At 46.3% G+C, this 13,994-nt stretch overlaps 1 pseudogene; it reads right to left on the bottom strand.

The window, feature by feature from the left end:
• Window positions 1-8,167: 8,167 nt before the first annotated feature.
• LOC117496034 lies at window positions 8,168-9,430 on the bottom strand (annotated as a pseudogene).
• Window positions 9,431-13,994: the final 4,564 nt, after the last annotated feature.

The raw sequence follows: 13,994 nt of genomic DNA, 5'->3' as shown, positions 1-13,994 counted from the left end.
TGGCTGCTCATTTCAGTTATCCTGTCTGCGTGTTATTCTGTACTTTTTGTAATTAGTTTCTCCTTGTACTTCCAGTACGATCCCTCAGCCATCGGCCACCAGAGCTTCCAGCCAACCTGCCTGCTTCTTCCTTCACCATACCTGCCTGCCCTGTTCTCAGTCCAGCCTGAACTGCCTACCTCCACTCCGGACCTCCATAGTCTCCAAACCCGCCTGAGTCTCAGAACAATAAACCTTTTAAACATCTCCAGTCATTGCCTGCGCCTGGGTCCTGTTTAAAACATAATCCTAACAGAACAATCTGGCCACCATGGACCCAGCAGGCTCGGACCCAATTCGTGAGGCTCTCTCCAACCAAGGCGTCCTCGTGGGCCGGCATGACCAGATGCTCAGAGAGGTTATGGATAACCTTGCATCACTAGCTGCCAACGTAGCACAGATGGGACATCACCTCAACCTGGTTTCAACTCATCTTGCTCCGCCTGCTCCTGAAGATCCAGCTCCCCCACAAGAGTTAGCACCGGTTCCAGCCCAGCCCGCTCTCCCTTCACGTGAGCCTAATATTCCCACTCCAGAGCGGTACGCAGGTGCCTTAGGGACATGTAAGTCTTTCATAATGCAGTGTTCTCTTGTGTTTGAGCAGCAGCCGTCTACTTATGCTAACGACAGAGCTAAGATTTGTTATATGATAGGTTTACTTACAGGTAGCGCCCTAGCCTGGGCATCAGCTGTATGGGAGAGTCAGTCCAACCTTTGTAATTCTTATCCAGAGTTTGTAGAGGAAATGAAGAAAGTATTCCACCACCCCGTCAGCGGTAGGGACGCTACTAAACGCCTCCTCTCACTGCGACAGGGCTCCCGTAGTGTAGCCGAATACTCAGTGGAATTTAGGACCTTAGCTGCAGAGGCGGGTTGGAATGACACAGCGCTTCAAGGGGTTTTTCAAACAGGGCTAACTGATTCGGTTAAGGATGAGTTAGCAGTGAGGGACGAATCAGCTAACTTGGATGAGTTGGTCTCTCTAGCCATAAGACTGGATAATCGCCTTAGGGAGCGCCGTAGGGAAAGAGCCAGCCGATCTCCTGGGTCACTCCACTCTCGCCCTGTCTCGTCTCCTCTCGCAAGATTCGGGTCGGAAACTTTCCCAAGTCCCAGTGCCCCATCTGAAGTCTTTTCTCCTCTCCTGTCTTCAGAGGAACCGATGCAGCTAGGCAGAGCCCGACTCACTCCCCAAGAACGTCTCCGGAGAATAAGAGAAGGACTTTGTGTCTACTGTGCTCACTCCGGTCATTTCGTGGACACATGCCCCCAGCGCCCAAAAGAGGGTGCTCGCCAGTAAAGGTGGGGATACTGGTGAGCAAGGCTGTTTCTTCCTCAACCCCCCAGACCCGCAAGCCACTTGAAGCCACACTGTTGTTAAACCAACAGTCTCTCTCTCTGCCTGTCCTACTGGACTCTGGGGCTGATGAGAGCTTTTTGGATGCCCAACTGGTTGCCTCAGCCGGCATCTCAACTCAACCTCTGACAGCTCCTCTCAATGCTCGAGGTCTGAATGGGAAGCTCCTGGCACACGTTACCCATGTCACCGAACCCCTACATCTCGTCCTGTCCGGTAATCACCATGAAATGATTCAGTTCCACGTCATGTCCTCCCCTCACACACCCCTAGTTCTGGGCCAGCCATGGTTAAGACTGCATAACCCCCACATAGACTGGTCGGAGAATCAAGTAAGGAGTTGGAGTACCTTTTGTCACTCTTCATGCCTGCGGTCTGCAATTCCCCCAGCAGAGGTCGGTATTCCCCCAGTTCAGCAGGAGCCACTCAACTTGTCCGCTGTCCCTCCGGTTTATCATAGCCTGGGAGAGGTTTTCAGCAAGCAGCGAGCCCTTTTTCTGCCCCCTCATCGCCCTTACGACTGCACAATAGATCTTCTTCCTGGGGCATCTCTCCCATCCAGTCGCCTGTTTAACTTGTCCCGAACTGAGCGTGAGGCCATGGAGACATACATCAAAGACTCACTCGCTGCTGGCATCATAAGACCCTCTTCTTCCCCCGTCGGAGCAGGCTTCTTCTTTGTATCCAAGAAAGACCGCTCCCTGCGCCCCTGCATTGACTACCGGGGCCTTAACAACATCACCATCAAGAACAAGTATCCACTGCCCCTCATCAATTCAGCCTTCGAACCCCTACAGAAGGCCACCATTTTCTCGAAACTCGACCTCAGGAATGCTTACCACCTGGTCCGCATACGTCAAGGAGACGAGTGGAAGACCGCATTCAACACCCCACTAGGCCATTTCGAGTATCTAGTGATGCCCTTTGGACTCACTAATGCCCCAGCTGTCTTCCAGGCTCTTGTGAACGATGTCCTCCGTGACTTCCTGAACCGTTCAGTATTTGTGTATCTGGATGATATTCTGATATTCTCACAGACCATGGAGGAACACACCCAACATGTGCAGCAGGTTCTACAAAGGCTCCTCGAGAACAAGCTGTTTGTCAAAGTAGAGAAATGCAAATTTCACGTGGATTCAGTGGACTTCCTGGGCTACATCATTGAGCAAGGTCAGGTGAGAACAGACCCAGAGAAGGTACAAGCAGTGGCACAATGGCCCAAACCTTCCACCAGGAAGCAGCTCCAACGTTTTTTGGGCTTTGCAAATTTCTATCGCCGGTTCATCAGAGACTACAGTCGTGTTGCCGGTCCTCTCAACCAACTCACCTCCCCAGCAATCCCCTTCTCATGGACTACTCAGGCTGAGGCTGCCTTCTCTGAGCTGAAGAGACGTTTCACCTCGGCTCCTATTCTTATGAATCCTGACCCATCTCTTCAGTTTATTGTTGAGGTTGATGCATCCAACACCGGTGTGGGGGCTGTTCTATCACAACGCTCAGTCTCCGATCAAAAGCTTCACCCTTGTGCTTTTTTTTCCCGACGACTGACAACCTCTGAGCGCAACTATGATGTTGGCAACAGGGAGCTGCTTGCTGTAAAGCTTGCGCTGGAAGAATGGAGGCACTGGCTGGAAGGCTGTGAACATCCATTCATTGTGTGGACAGACCACAGGAACCTGGTCTACATACAAACTGCCAAACGACTAAACTCCCGTCAGGCACGCTGGGCATTGTTTTTTGGCAGGTTCAACTTCACCCTTACCTACCGACCTGGTTCTAAAAACCTTAAACCTGACGCATTGTCCCGGCAGTTTGCAGTGGATCAGGACCCCATAGTTCCTGACACCATAATCCCTGCTACCAGAGTGGTGGGCGCTGTGACATGGGAGATTGAGAACTCAGTGAGGAATGCACAGAGAGACCAGCCAGATCCAGGAAATGGTCCAGATAACCGTTTGTTTGTACCTGACTCTGTCTGCTCACAGGTTCTCCTATGGACCCATGCTTCCCGCTTTGCCTGCCACCCGGGTGTGAATCGGACCCTGTCCCTCCTGAGACGACACTTCTGGTGGCCTTCCATGGAAGCGGACTCTCGAGCCTTTGTGCTGGCCTGCACTGTCTGCGCCCGTAGCAAGTCTTCACACCAGGCTCCTATCGGTCTACTCCAGCCTCTCCCAGTCCCTAGTCGTCCCTGGAGTCACATCGGCCTAGACTTTGTTACCGGCCTCCCGGTTTCACAGGGTAACTCAACCATTCTCACTATTGTCGATCGCTTTTCCAAAGCGGTTCATTTTGTGCCTCTTCCTAAACTCCCCACAGCCTCTGGAACTGCTGACCTCCTAGTCAATCATGTGGTCCGGCTTCATGGCATTCCAACAGACATTGTTTCCGACCGAGGGCCACAGTTCATATCTCAGGTATGGAAAGCATTCTGTCGAGCACTTGGAGCATCTGTCAGTCTCTCCTCAGGCTATCATCCGCAGACTAACGGGCAGGCCGAAAGAGCCAATCAGGACCTTGGAGCTGCACTTCGCTGTGTCACCTCCCGGAATCCCACCTCCTGGAGTTTACATCTGCCCTGGATTGAATACGCTCATAACTCACTGTCTAGTGCTGCCACCGGTATGTCCCCATTTGAATGTTCTCTTGGATATCAACCCCCTTTGTTCCCAGCCCAAGAGGACGAGATCGCAGTTCCCTCTGTCCAAGCCCATCTCCGTCGTTGTCGGAGGATCTGGAAGGATGCCCGCTCTGCCCTTCTCCGCTCCGCTGAACGCAATCGGCATATTGCAAACCGCTACCGGACCGCAGCTCCCCAGTTCCAACCAGGTCAGAAAGTTTGGCTTTCATCTAAAAATATTTCTTTACAAGCTGAGTCTAAGAAGTTGAAACCACGCTTCATTGGTCCCTATGTGATCGAGCGCATAATCAATCCATCTGCTGTTAGACTCAAGCTGCCTCCCTCCATGAGAATTCACCCTACCTTTCATGTGTCCCAGTTGAAACCAGTGTTTTCCAGCCCTTTGTGCCCTCCAGCCATCTCCCCTCCACCCACCCTTGTTATTGATGACCACCCGGCCTACACGGTCCGGCGGCTGTTGGACATTCGCCGCCGGGGCCGTGGGTACCAGTATCTGGTCGATTGGGAGGGTTATGGTCCTGAGGAGAGGAGCTGGGTGTCCCGCAAGCTCATTCTAGGTCCCTCTCTCATTCGGGACTTTCACAGAGACCACCCAGACAAGCCTGGTGGTTCGCCTGGAGGCTCCCGTTGAGGGGGGGGTACTGTCACGGCCCAAACTGTGTCCCTGTGTGTGTGTGGAGGGGGTGTGGTTTCCCTTGCAGGCAGCAGCCTGATTGCACTCACCTGGCCGACCGGCTCAGCTGTCCCTCATCAATCCAATCAAGACACAGCATATCTACTCCAGTCTCCCAGCAACTCACCGCCAGATTGTTTTCTACACCAGTGGTATTGCATCCTCCTGGCTGCTCATTTCAGTTATCCTGTCTGCGTGTTATTCTGTACTTTTTGTAATTAGTTTCTCCTTGTACTTCCAGTACGATCCCTCAGCCATCGGCCACCAGAGCTTCCAGCCAACCTGCCTGCTTCTTCCTTCACCATACCTGCCTGCCCTGTTCTCAGTCCAGCCTGAACTGCCTACCTCCACTCCGGACCTCCATAGTCTCCAAACCCGCCTGAGTCTCAGAACAATAAACCTTTTAAACATCTCCAGTCATTGCCTGCGCCTGGGTCCTGTTTAAAACATAATCCTAACAGCACTGACGTCAATTAAAGTACTTATTTAAAGGACACCTATCATGCTATATTTAAATGATATATTGTAGGGCCATACCTATATAAGGTGTATTTATACGTTTCTGTTTTCAAAATACCAAACAGCTCATGCATTTTAGCCATGCCTCATTTCACTCTATTTGCTGTTCTCCAGCCTTGTTTTTGCAGGGGGCTGATTCTGTGAGCTGCAGCTGACCACGCCCCCCTGCAGGAGAGGGGAGCGTGCTGTAATAATGTATTGAAGTCAATGGAGAGAGAAAACTTATCTTTCGATCCCGTTTGAATTGTGCCATGAATTACACATATGATGTTTGTCAATCTTAAAAAATCATTTCCATGTCAAAAAAGTCACAGTTTGTCGTAAAACTGTTGAAATATAAGACTATGAAAAATACGCAACTAGAATGACTACAAATCCCAGAGTCGCGTAAGTGATGTCACAATTGTTTTCCTCCACTAAAATAGAGATAGCCAAGATAAGATAACGCCATATAGATAGAATCTATCTATATGGCGCTGGCTAAGATAATATAACTTTAACAAGATGCCTGTGTGCTTAGTACCAGGTTGTTATCATACCAGCAATGGGTCTTGCTCGTTCTTTCGCTTCCCGTCTGATGAAAGGACCAGGAGTGGCTTGATCAAGTTAGCTACCTAGCTAGTAGCTAGCACGTTAGTTAGCATTACAGCCTTGTCATTTTTATTAGCCTTAACATGAAGTAACATTAAGTAACCCAAAATGTTAAACAGTAAGAGTAGTAGTCATATTTCGTGAACCCTTTGAAGAGTACTGTCACCGGTGTGGTCATTCTATAATACACAATTTAAGCCCGGGGGAGAAATGCTAACGCTAACGCTAGCGATCTTTTCTACTTCATGCTATCTGCACAAATGGTTGACATTAAACATTAAAACGACCAGGCAGTTCAGAGAGAATCAAAGGAAGGCAGGCAGGCAGCTTTGCATGACATTCTTCAGGACGTGTTTCATTGTGGTGATAGTGAGGGTAGTCAATCGTTTTGTTGACAAGACAGTAGTGACGGCCATCTTGGTGACGTGTGTTGTTGACCAGAGATGTAGTTCATTGAGCGTTTCACACAAACAAATGTGTTACTTCAGTTTTACGACACTATTTTTTTTTTTTTGACTTGCAAAATTATCTTTTATATTGACAAACATCATATATGTAATTCGTGGCACAATTCAAACGGGATCGAAAGATAATCTTTCTCTCTCCATTGACTTCAATACATAATTTTTCCGAAATAAGGTCCCATGGAGGTCCACCGGAAGGGGAGGGACTTCGCCACTCTATTAGGCTTTGATTATGTTCTGGCCCGCCATCTTGTGGCTCAGCAAAAAATTGGCCCACGGCCAAACTTACTTGCCTACCCCTGCTCTATGGGATGTAGTTGGAGATACACTCGCTGAGATCCTGAACATAGAGATATTCTTAACTCCAGCTACATGCTTGCTGGGATCCCCGCTCAATGGCATAAAATCAAAATGTTCAAAAGTAAACGTATAGCCCTAGCATGCCTTTCAACTAAACACCTCGTTCTTATGAACTGGAAACCCAGAAAGCCCAACTGCTTCACACACACACACACACACACACACACACACACACACACACACACACACACACACACACACACACACACACACACACACACACACACACACAGCAGAAGCAGCCCTCTACTTGCTACAAACTTAAATATGGAAAGGTTCAACTACGCACACCCCATAACACCTCATCTCGGCTCGCGCAGCACGCTCACAGGCATAGATTGCCAATAATTCATTGCGCACCTTGGAGGTGAAGTGCAGGCATATTGTCATTCAAGAGAGAATATGATGCGTAGTTCTTTTGGAAAACATGTTTTTATTTTAGCCTATTTACCTCGTTAACGTAAATAATACTCGTTACATTGATACATGCATTATTTGTGATTAAAATAATGGTTGTTGGTAATGTATTAGCGACCCCCCCCAGATGTATGATTTCCCTGTATGTGTGAGTTCATGGGAGCTCAGACCCTCCTTATGACCCCGCATAACTCAAACCCTGGCTTAAGGTTCAGGGTAATCAACTGTTAAAAAGATAATGTTCAAAATATTATTATTTTTTTTTAAAAGTTCAATATATTGATGTTTTAAAAGTCAATGAATAATCGTATTTAATAATCGTGATATCAATATTGACCAACATAATCGTGATTATGATTTTTGCTTTAATCAAGCAGCCCTAGCGAGGTCCCGATCATCGCTGATTGAAGCTTTAATTCTTATTGTCAGCCTAAATATTATGAATGTTTTTCTACATTTGAATCCCTCATTATTGCAACAGACAGTACATGTAAATGATCATGGGCAATGGTAAAATAAACATGTGTTAGCACTCAACAAGATTTATTTTTGTTCTTGTTATATTGTATTGTCAGTGTGTTGGAGAACCAAATCTGTTATGTGTCAGTAAAACCTTCTCTCCTTTTTCTCTCTCTCGCTCTCTCTCTCTCACACACACACACACACACACACACACACACACACACACACACACACACACACACACACACACACACACACACACACACACACACACACACACACACGCGACAGCTCTGTCTTTTTGTTTGAAGTTGCACACTCACCTTCTGCCAACGACATACTCAATCAGTCTGTAATGCATATTGTCTACAAAATTAACAATTGAACATATCATTACCAGAATACTGGTCAAACTGAAGTCAACACAGGTCAAAAAATACTACTTCTTCCACACAATGTAATATTTTCAAGTTTTATTTTGTATTCAATTATTTAATATCTTTTAGTTACATATGTTTTACTACATTAAATAATGTCTAATCTTTCTTCAGCCATTACACATTGCATTCTGCTCATCAACAATAGCAAAAATATGTCCTTTTGAACAGAGGTTTTTTAGAATATATCTCAACCCCAGTCCGTTATTACAGTATTTTAGAATCACACGAGTAAGACTTAAGTATTTTAAGGGTAACAATGAGCTTGATAGATTTTCTAAACCAGGGGTATAACGAGGCATAAATCAATGGGTTCAGACAAGAGTTAAAATACAGCAACCAGACTACAATGGGTGAGGTTGAACTACTATTTTCAATATCCTCACCTATAAGGGATGGAGCGTAATATGGAAAAAAAACATATTAGAAACACAAGGACAACAACACCAAGAGTCCTGGCTGCTTTCATCTCAGATTTCTTAACAGTTGCACCAACTGAACGTTGCATAGTGACAGCGACAACATGAGATCGCATGGCTCGAGCCTGAGACACAGCCACCACAAACACTCTCATATACAGAACTATGATAACAGTAATGGGGGAAATAAAGTTAACAACTAAGTCAACAGCTCCTGTGATATTGTCAATGACAACTACACACTCTCCATGACAATAATTCTGTAAATCAGGTTGTCTCAGAAAGTCCTTTAAAATTAGACAATTATAGATAACAGAGCAAATCCAACAAAGACAGATGCAGATTTGTGTTCTGTTCAGAGTTACTCTGATGGTGTAATGTAGAGGGTCACAAATAGCAAAATAACGATCAATGGATATGAGCACCATGTTTCCAACCGTAGAAGAGGTAATGATAAAAGTAACTATACTATACAGAGCACACAATAGGTCACCCAAGTACCAGCAAGTCTCTGTTAGAAGGATTTTAACAGGCATCAAAATGAGGCCCACAAGGAAGTCTGAGACAGCCAGGGAGAGGATGAGGAGGTTAGTGGGGGAGTGGAGCTGCCTGGAAAGGAAGAATTTCACCATAAATACAATTATCAATGACAGCTTGTAACAACAAGCAGCACTAAAACACAAAAAAAGACATGGACATGCATTTGTTGAGCAGTGCTTGCTTGAACAATTTTGTCATAAAACGTCAGGTTTGAATATGTTATAATTTAAAACAGAACAACTATTATCTGAAACATTAATTAAAAGGAATGCATGGCTAAATCCTGTTACTTTTCAATCATGAACATATACAAGCTTAAGCTGAAAGTTTGTCTGTGCCTGAAGTGGGAGATAGAGATGATGACCAGCAGGTTGAGAGCTGCAGTGATCAGAGCGATGAAGGACAGCAGGATGTTAGCGAGCAGGACATCTAACGGAGCTGGCGTAGGCTTCCTGCAGGATTTGTTGAAGAGTTGTGGAAAGCAGAGTTCATCCATTTGGGAAGTCTCCATCTGCAGAGAGACGTGTTGAGAAGCTGCTGTGTTCTGGCAAAGCTCTCCGTTATGCAGCTGATACATCTCTTCTCATCTGTCTTGCCCCTACTATTACTTTCTCTCTAGCTAAGACTGAAATCCCTAAGCTCTACTTTGTTTTCTGCAGTCATCTTCATCTCAGTCTTCATCACTTCCATGCAACTTGTTTTTTTCGTAATTCCCGGCATTGACATCATATTTGATTTTGGTGGCCACTATTTCCTTCTCATCAAGAGTGGTTTTACAGTGTAAAGAATCTTAAAAGATTAACATTTTTCGTGAAGTATTGAAACCAAGTGGGCCATGCTGATAAGTTACATTGTGGGAGTGGCTCCTCAGAGTTTATGGTCAAAGGGTCAATGAAGCCAACTGGCTTCTAGACAATGGATTAGGTAATTTAGCCTTTTGGGCCTGGTTGTTCCAGGGTTATTTTGAAACAAAAACGACATCAAGGCAAGAGATTGGGAAGGCCAATGAGATTGACTGTTTGTTCGCCTCAAGAAAGTTCTGGCAGCCCCCAGATGACTCAGGAAAGGGACACAGGGTTTCAGAGTGTTCAGCTCAGGAGGAGAGCTGCTGATATCCTGATACTGTCAGGCACTTTGAAGGGCTCCCAAACACATCCAAAATGTTGTCGATGGATAATGAAAAGTTGGAAGATTATAGGGAAGCTTTAACCATATCCCAATATCACAGCGCCAGGTATGCATGAGATTTGCCTCGCAATATTAAAGGCTCTAGAGCAGTGGTTCTCAACTGGTGGGTCGCGACCCAAAAGTGGGTCGCAGATGTGTAAGTGAAAAAAAAAAAGTTGGAAACATTTTTATTTTTTATTTTGAAGGCCCGATTTTCTAACGCAGGCATTAGACGTTGGACTGGAAGTACCGGAGACCATAAACGGTTTTGAAAACTTCTGTCACGTTTGTTTGTTTATTTGTTTAAAGGACAGTGCACATTAATCCACATTGCTGTAAATGAGCCAGTATTAGCCAGCAGGCTAATTTTCAACTTTTGTCCTTGGCAAGATGTTAAATAACCACAACTGATCACGTAGTAATCATCTTCTCAATAAAACATCTTTGCTGATGTTTTTTCGAGTCTTCTGGCCAATCAGAATCAAGATTGAGCTATCTACCCTTACCCAGCAGCAGCTGGTCAGCAGACCTTAAAGCTCTGGCTGGGGTGTAGCGCTGGAGGAGTTAGGCTATATAGGCCGGAGCCAGCCCATTTAGTGCTTTGAAAACAAATAAAAGGATTTGAAAATCAATTCGGAACCGAATTGGAAGCCTGTGCAGTGAGGCCAGAATTGGGGTGATGTGGTCACGCTTTTTGTGGCCAGTGAGTAGACGTGCACCTGCGTTCTGCACTAGCTGCAGGCGTTTAATTGACGCCTGGTCCATACCCACGTACAGAGCGTTGCAGTAATCCAGTCTCGAGGTAACAAAGGCGTTAATAACCCTTTCCAGGTCTTTAAAAGATAAAAAACGACTTGGTCTTGGCCAATAGTCGTATTTAAAAAAAGCAGGTTTTGACTACGCTGCTGACCTGCTTATCGAATTTAAAAGCGCTATTGAATGTCACTCCAAGGTTCGTGACAGAGGGGAGGATATTATGTTTGAGGGAGCCCAGAATATCAACCTGGGTGGCTGGAGGTTGGGGTCCAAAAAAGATAACCTCAGTCTTGCTCTCGTTGAGGTTGAGGACATTTTGGCTCAGCCAGGATTTGATCTCTGCTAAGCAGTCCATTAATAGCTGTAATGAGTTGACATTTGAATTGAGTGGCAGATAGATCTGTACATCGTCGGCGTAGCAGTGGAAGGGGATGTTGTGTTTTGTGAGAATTGAACCTAGGGGCAGTATGTACAGTAGAAAAAGGATGGGGCCCAGAATAGAGCCATGGGAACCCCACAGGTAAGAGGGGCTTTGGCAGAGGAGAAGGCACCTAGCTGCACTGAGAAGCTACGGTCTGTCAGGTAGGACCTGAGCCATGCCAGGGCAGAGCCTGTGATGCCAGCGGACTGTTCAAGCCGTGACAACAGGATGCTATGGTCCACAGTGTCAAAGGCAGCTGTCAGGTCTAACAGCACCAGGACAGCTGGGCTACCTGAGTCGGCGCTTTAGTCAGCACTAAAAACACAGTTCACCTCTAATTTACAGATCGGAGAAGCATTAAAAACATCAGAGAACTGTGAGGCAGTCAAGGGGTTAATCGAACGCAGACGACGCGCAGGGACACGTGATTCGACTCCTGCGGAAGGGATCGAGGTTTGTAAACAGAACCGGTAAATGGTCTGAGATACGCGTTGCTGCACATATTTCATCCACAGATACAGACAGTCCAAACGATAATACTAAATCTAAAGTGTGTCCTTTTTCGTGTGTTGGGCCAGCCACGGACTGAACGAGACCAAAAGAATCAAGGAGATTTAAAAAGTCCCTAACCAGAGGTTTGGACTCGCAACACACATGGACATTGATGTCTCCGGAGATCAAAACACGATCATATTTCACCATGATCCCAGACAGAAAGTCAGAAAAGTAATTAATGAAATCCTTATTGCACTTTGGCGGACGATACACGACTGCGCAGAGTATAGGCGAGGCCGGGTTCAGTTCAAAAAGCTGCAACTCAAAGCTAGCATAGCTAGTTACAGGGTGAAGCAATCGGCATTGGAGGCTAGCTCTAAACACTGATGCTATGCCCCCACCATGGCCGGTGGCACAGGGGGGGCTGAAGAATGTACAGTCAGGAGGAAGAAGTTCAGAGAATGGTGTATACTCGCCAGCGTGGACCCAGGTCTCCGTCAGAAACATAAAATCCAGTTCACGAGAGGTGAAGAAGTCATTTAGCAGGAACGTTTTGTTTGCTATCGACCTAGCATTTAGCAAAGCCATGCAAAGTTTTCGCTCTGTGCTTGCCGAAGGTGTAGTGCATCTCAGCTGACGAAGATGTGCGTGTTGAACGCCTCGCGGGCCGGGAGCAGTCAGTCGGGCAGGTGGAGCTGTCAGCGGGCCCAGCAGAGGCCGCAGCTCCGGAAAAACAGGGCGAATCCACCAATCCCTCACATGGCGTTCAGCGGGAGGGCCATGACATCCGAGGCGTGGATAAGTCCCAGAAGAAGCCGTCAGGTGTGCTTTTTGATGGACCAGCGCACCACCACGCTTTTCCCGTCGTCTAAAGCGCTTTTGGCGAGGCAGGATGCAGGGCAATCGGCGCAGGTAGGTGGGAATAACCGACAGTAGAGGGGGGGGGGGGACGATTTATGGTTGCCAGATGTAGGTTTGGGCAGCAATATAAACTCCAGTAAGGGTCTGAGGTGGAGGAGAGCTTGGCGATCGTAGACGAGCAGAGCAGAGACATTCTGACAAACATAAAACAAAAACAGGATAGCTAAAGGTAGAGAGCTGAGGGAGCGGCGAGCCGACACAGGCGCCATCTTCCCACACACTGGTCACAGCTGTCTCGTTTGTGCAGATTGCATGAAGTATAAAATATCTCTACCGTGAGTTCTGTGCTAAGTGCGTTAGCATTTTTTTCGCTTAGTGCTAATTCAGAGGTTTGGTATTACCCCTGTGTTTCGTTCTTCACACATTCTAGATTGTCATAAAAAAATATTTGAATTGTATTGATTGTATACATTTTATATACATATTTTTTACATATTATATAGTTGGTGTCAGTTAAAGGTGGGGTAGGTAATTTTGGAGAAACCAGCTTGAGTGCGCTAGAATTTGAAAATACACAGCCGGAAAAAAGTCTGCCACTTCCTTACAGAGCCCCTCCTCCAACACACACGAACGCGCACATGACCAATCAGGGCACGAGATAAGTTTGTGCACAGATGGAAAGCTGACAGGCAGGTAGGCCATCCAGTTATTTTAGCCGGGCCGGCTCAGATGATTGGTCGTGCTTTTTACAGTACTACGGCTTCCACAGATGACATTTTTTAATGGATTTTTTGTCAAAGCACTTAAGATATTCATTGCTATCGGGATGTTAAGAGCATTCCATGGTATATAACAAAAAGTGTATCTCGAGCCGGTTTCTCAAACTTACCTACCCCACCTTTAAATGTATAGTCCACGATAAAATATTGATTAAAATGGTTTTAAGATGTCTAAAGTTACTGATAAGTCACGTGTTTCTTGCTTGGGAAACTAAATAATAAAAATAAACTGCCTAGTATGAACACTTTTATAGCCCTTATTAGATTCATAAGGTCCTTAACCTGTTAAGCCCGATTGCCGGCGGGGGCAAATAAAAAAATAAATGACCGAACCAAATATGGACCCAGCTGTTTTTTCTTTTGACCTAGAGCTGCACGAGCTAAAGTACACTCTTCAGTGTATTCATTGTGAGTGGAGGAGAGCCTCGCCTAGAGGGGCCAAAGAGGCTGCCCTCAAAAAGGCGGTGGCCAACAAGCCATGGTTGAGGAGCTCGTTGCCTGAATGGCTAGGACTGTTTTCGGGCAGCCCCGATTGCCAGCTTCCAGCCTCGGACCCTTTCTTGGGGTCCACATGGATGATGCTATGCGACTAGCCA

This window comes from Trematomus bernacchii, unplaced genomic scaffold (assembly GCF_902827165.1).
Source record: "Trematomus bernacchii unplaced genomic scaffold, fTreBer1.1, whole genome shotgun sequence".
Taxonomy (NCBI): domain Eukaryota; kingdom Metazoa; phylum Chordata; class Actinopteri; order Perciformes; family Nototheniidae; genus Trematomus; species Trematomus bernacchii.
The sequence above is the reverse complement of the archived record's forward strand: the minus strand, read 5'-3'. Positions and strand labels throughout refer to the sequence as shown.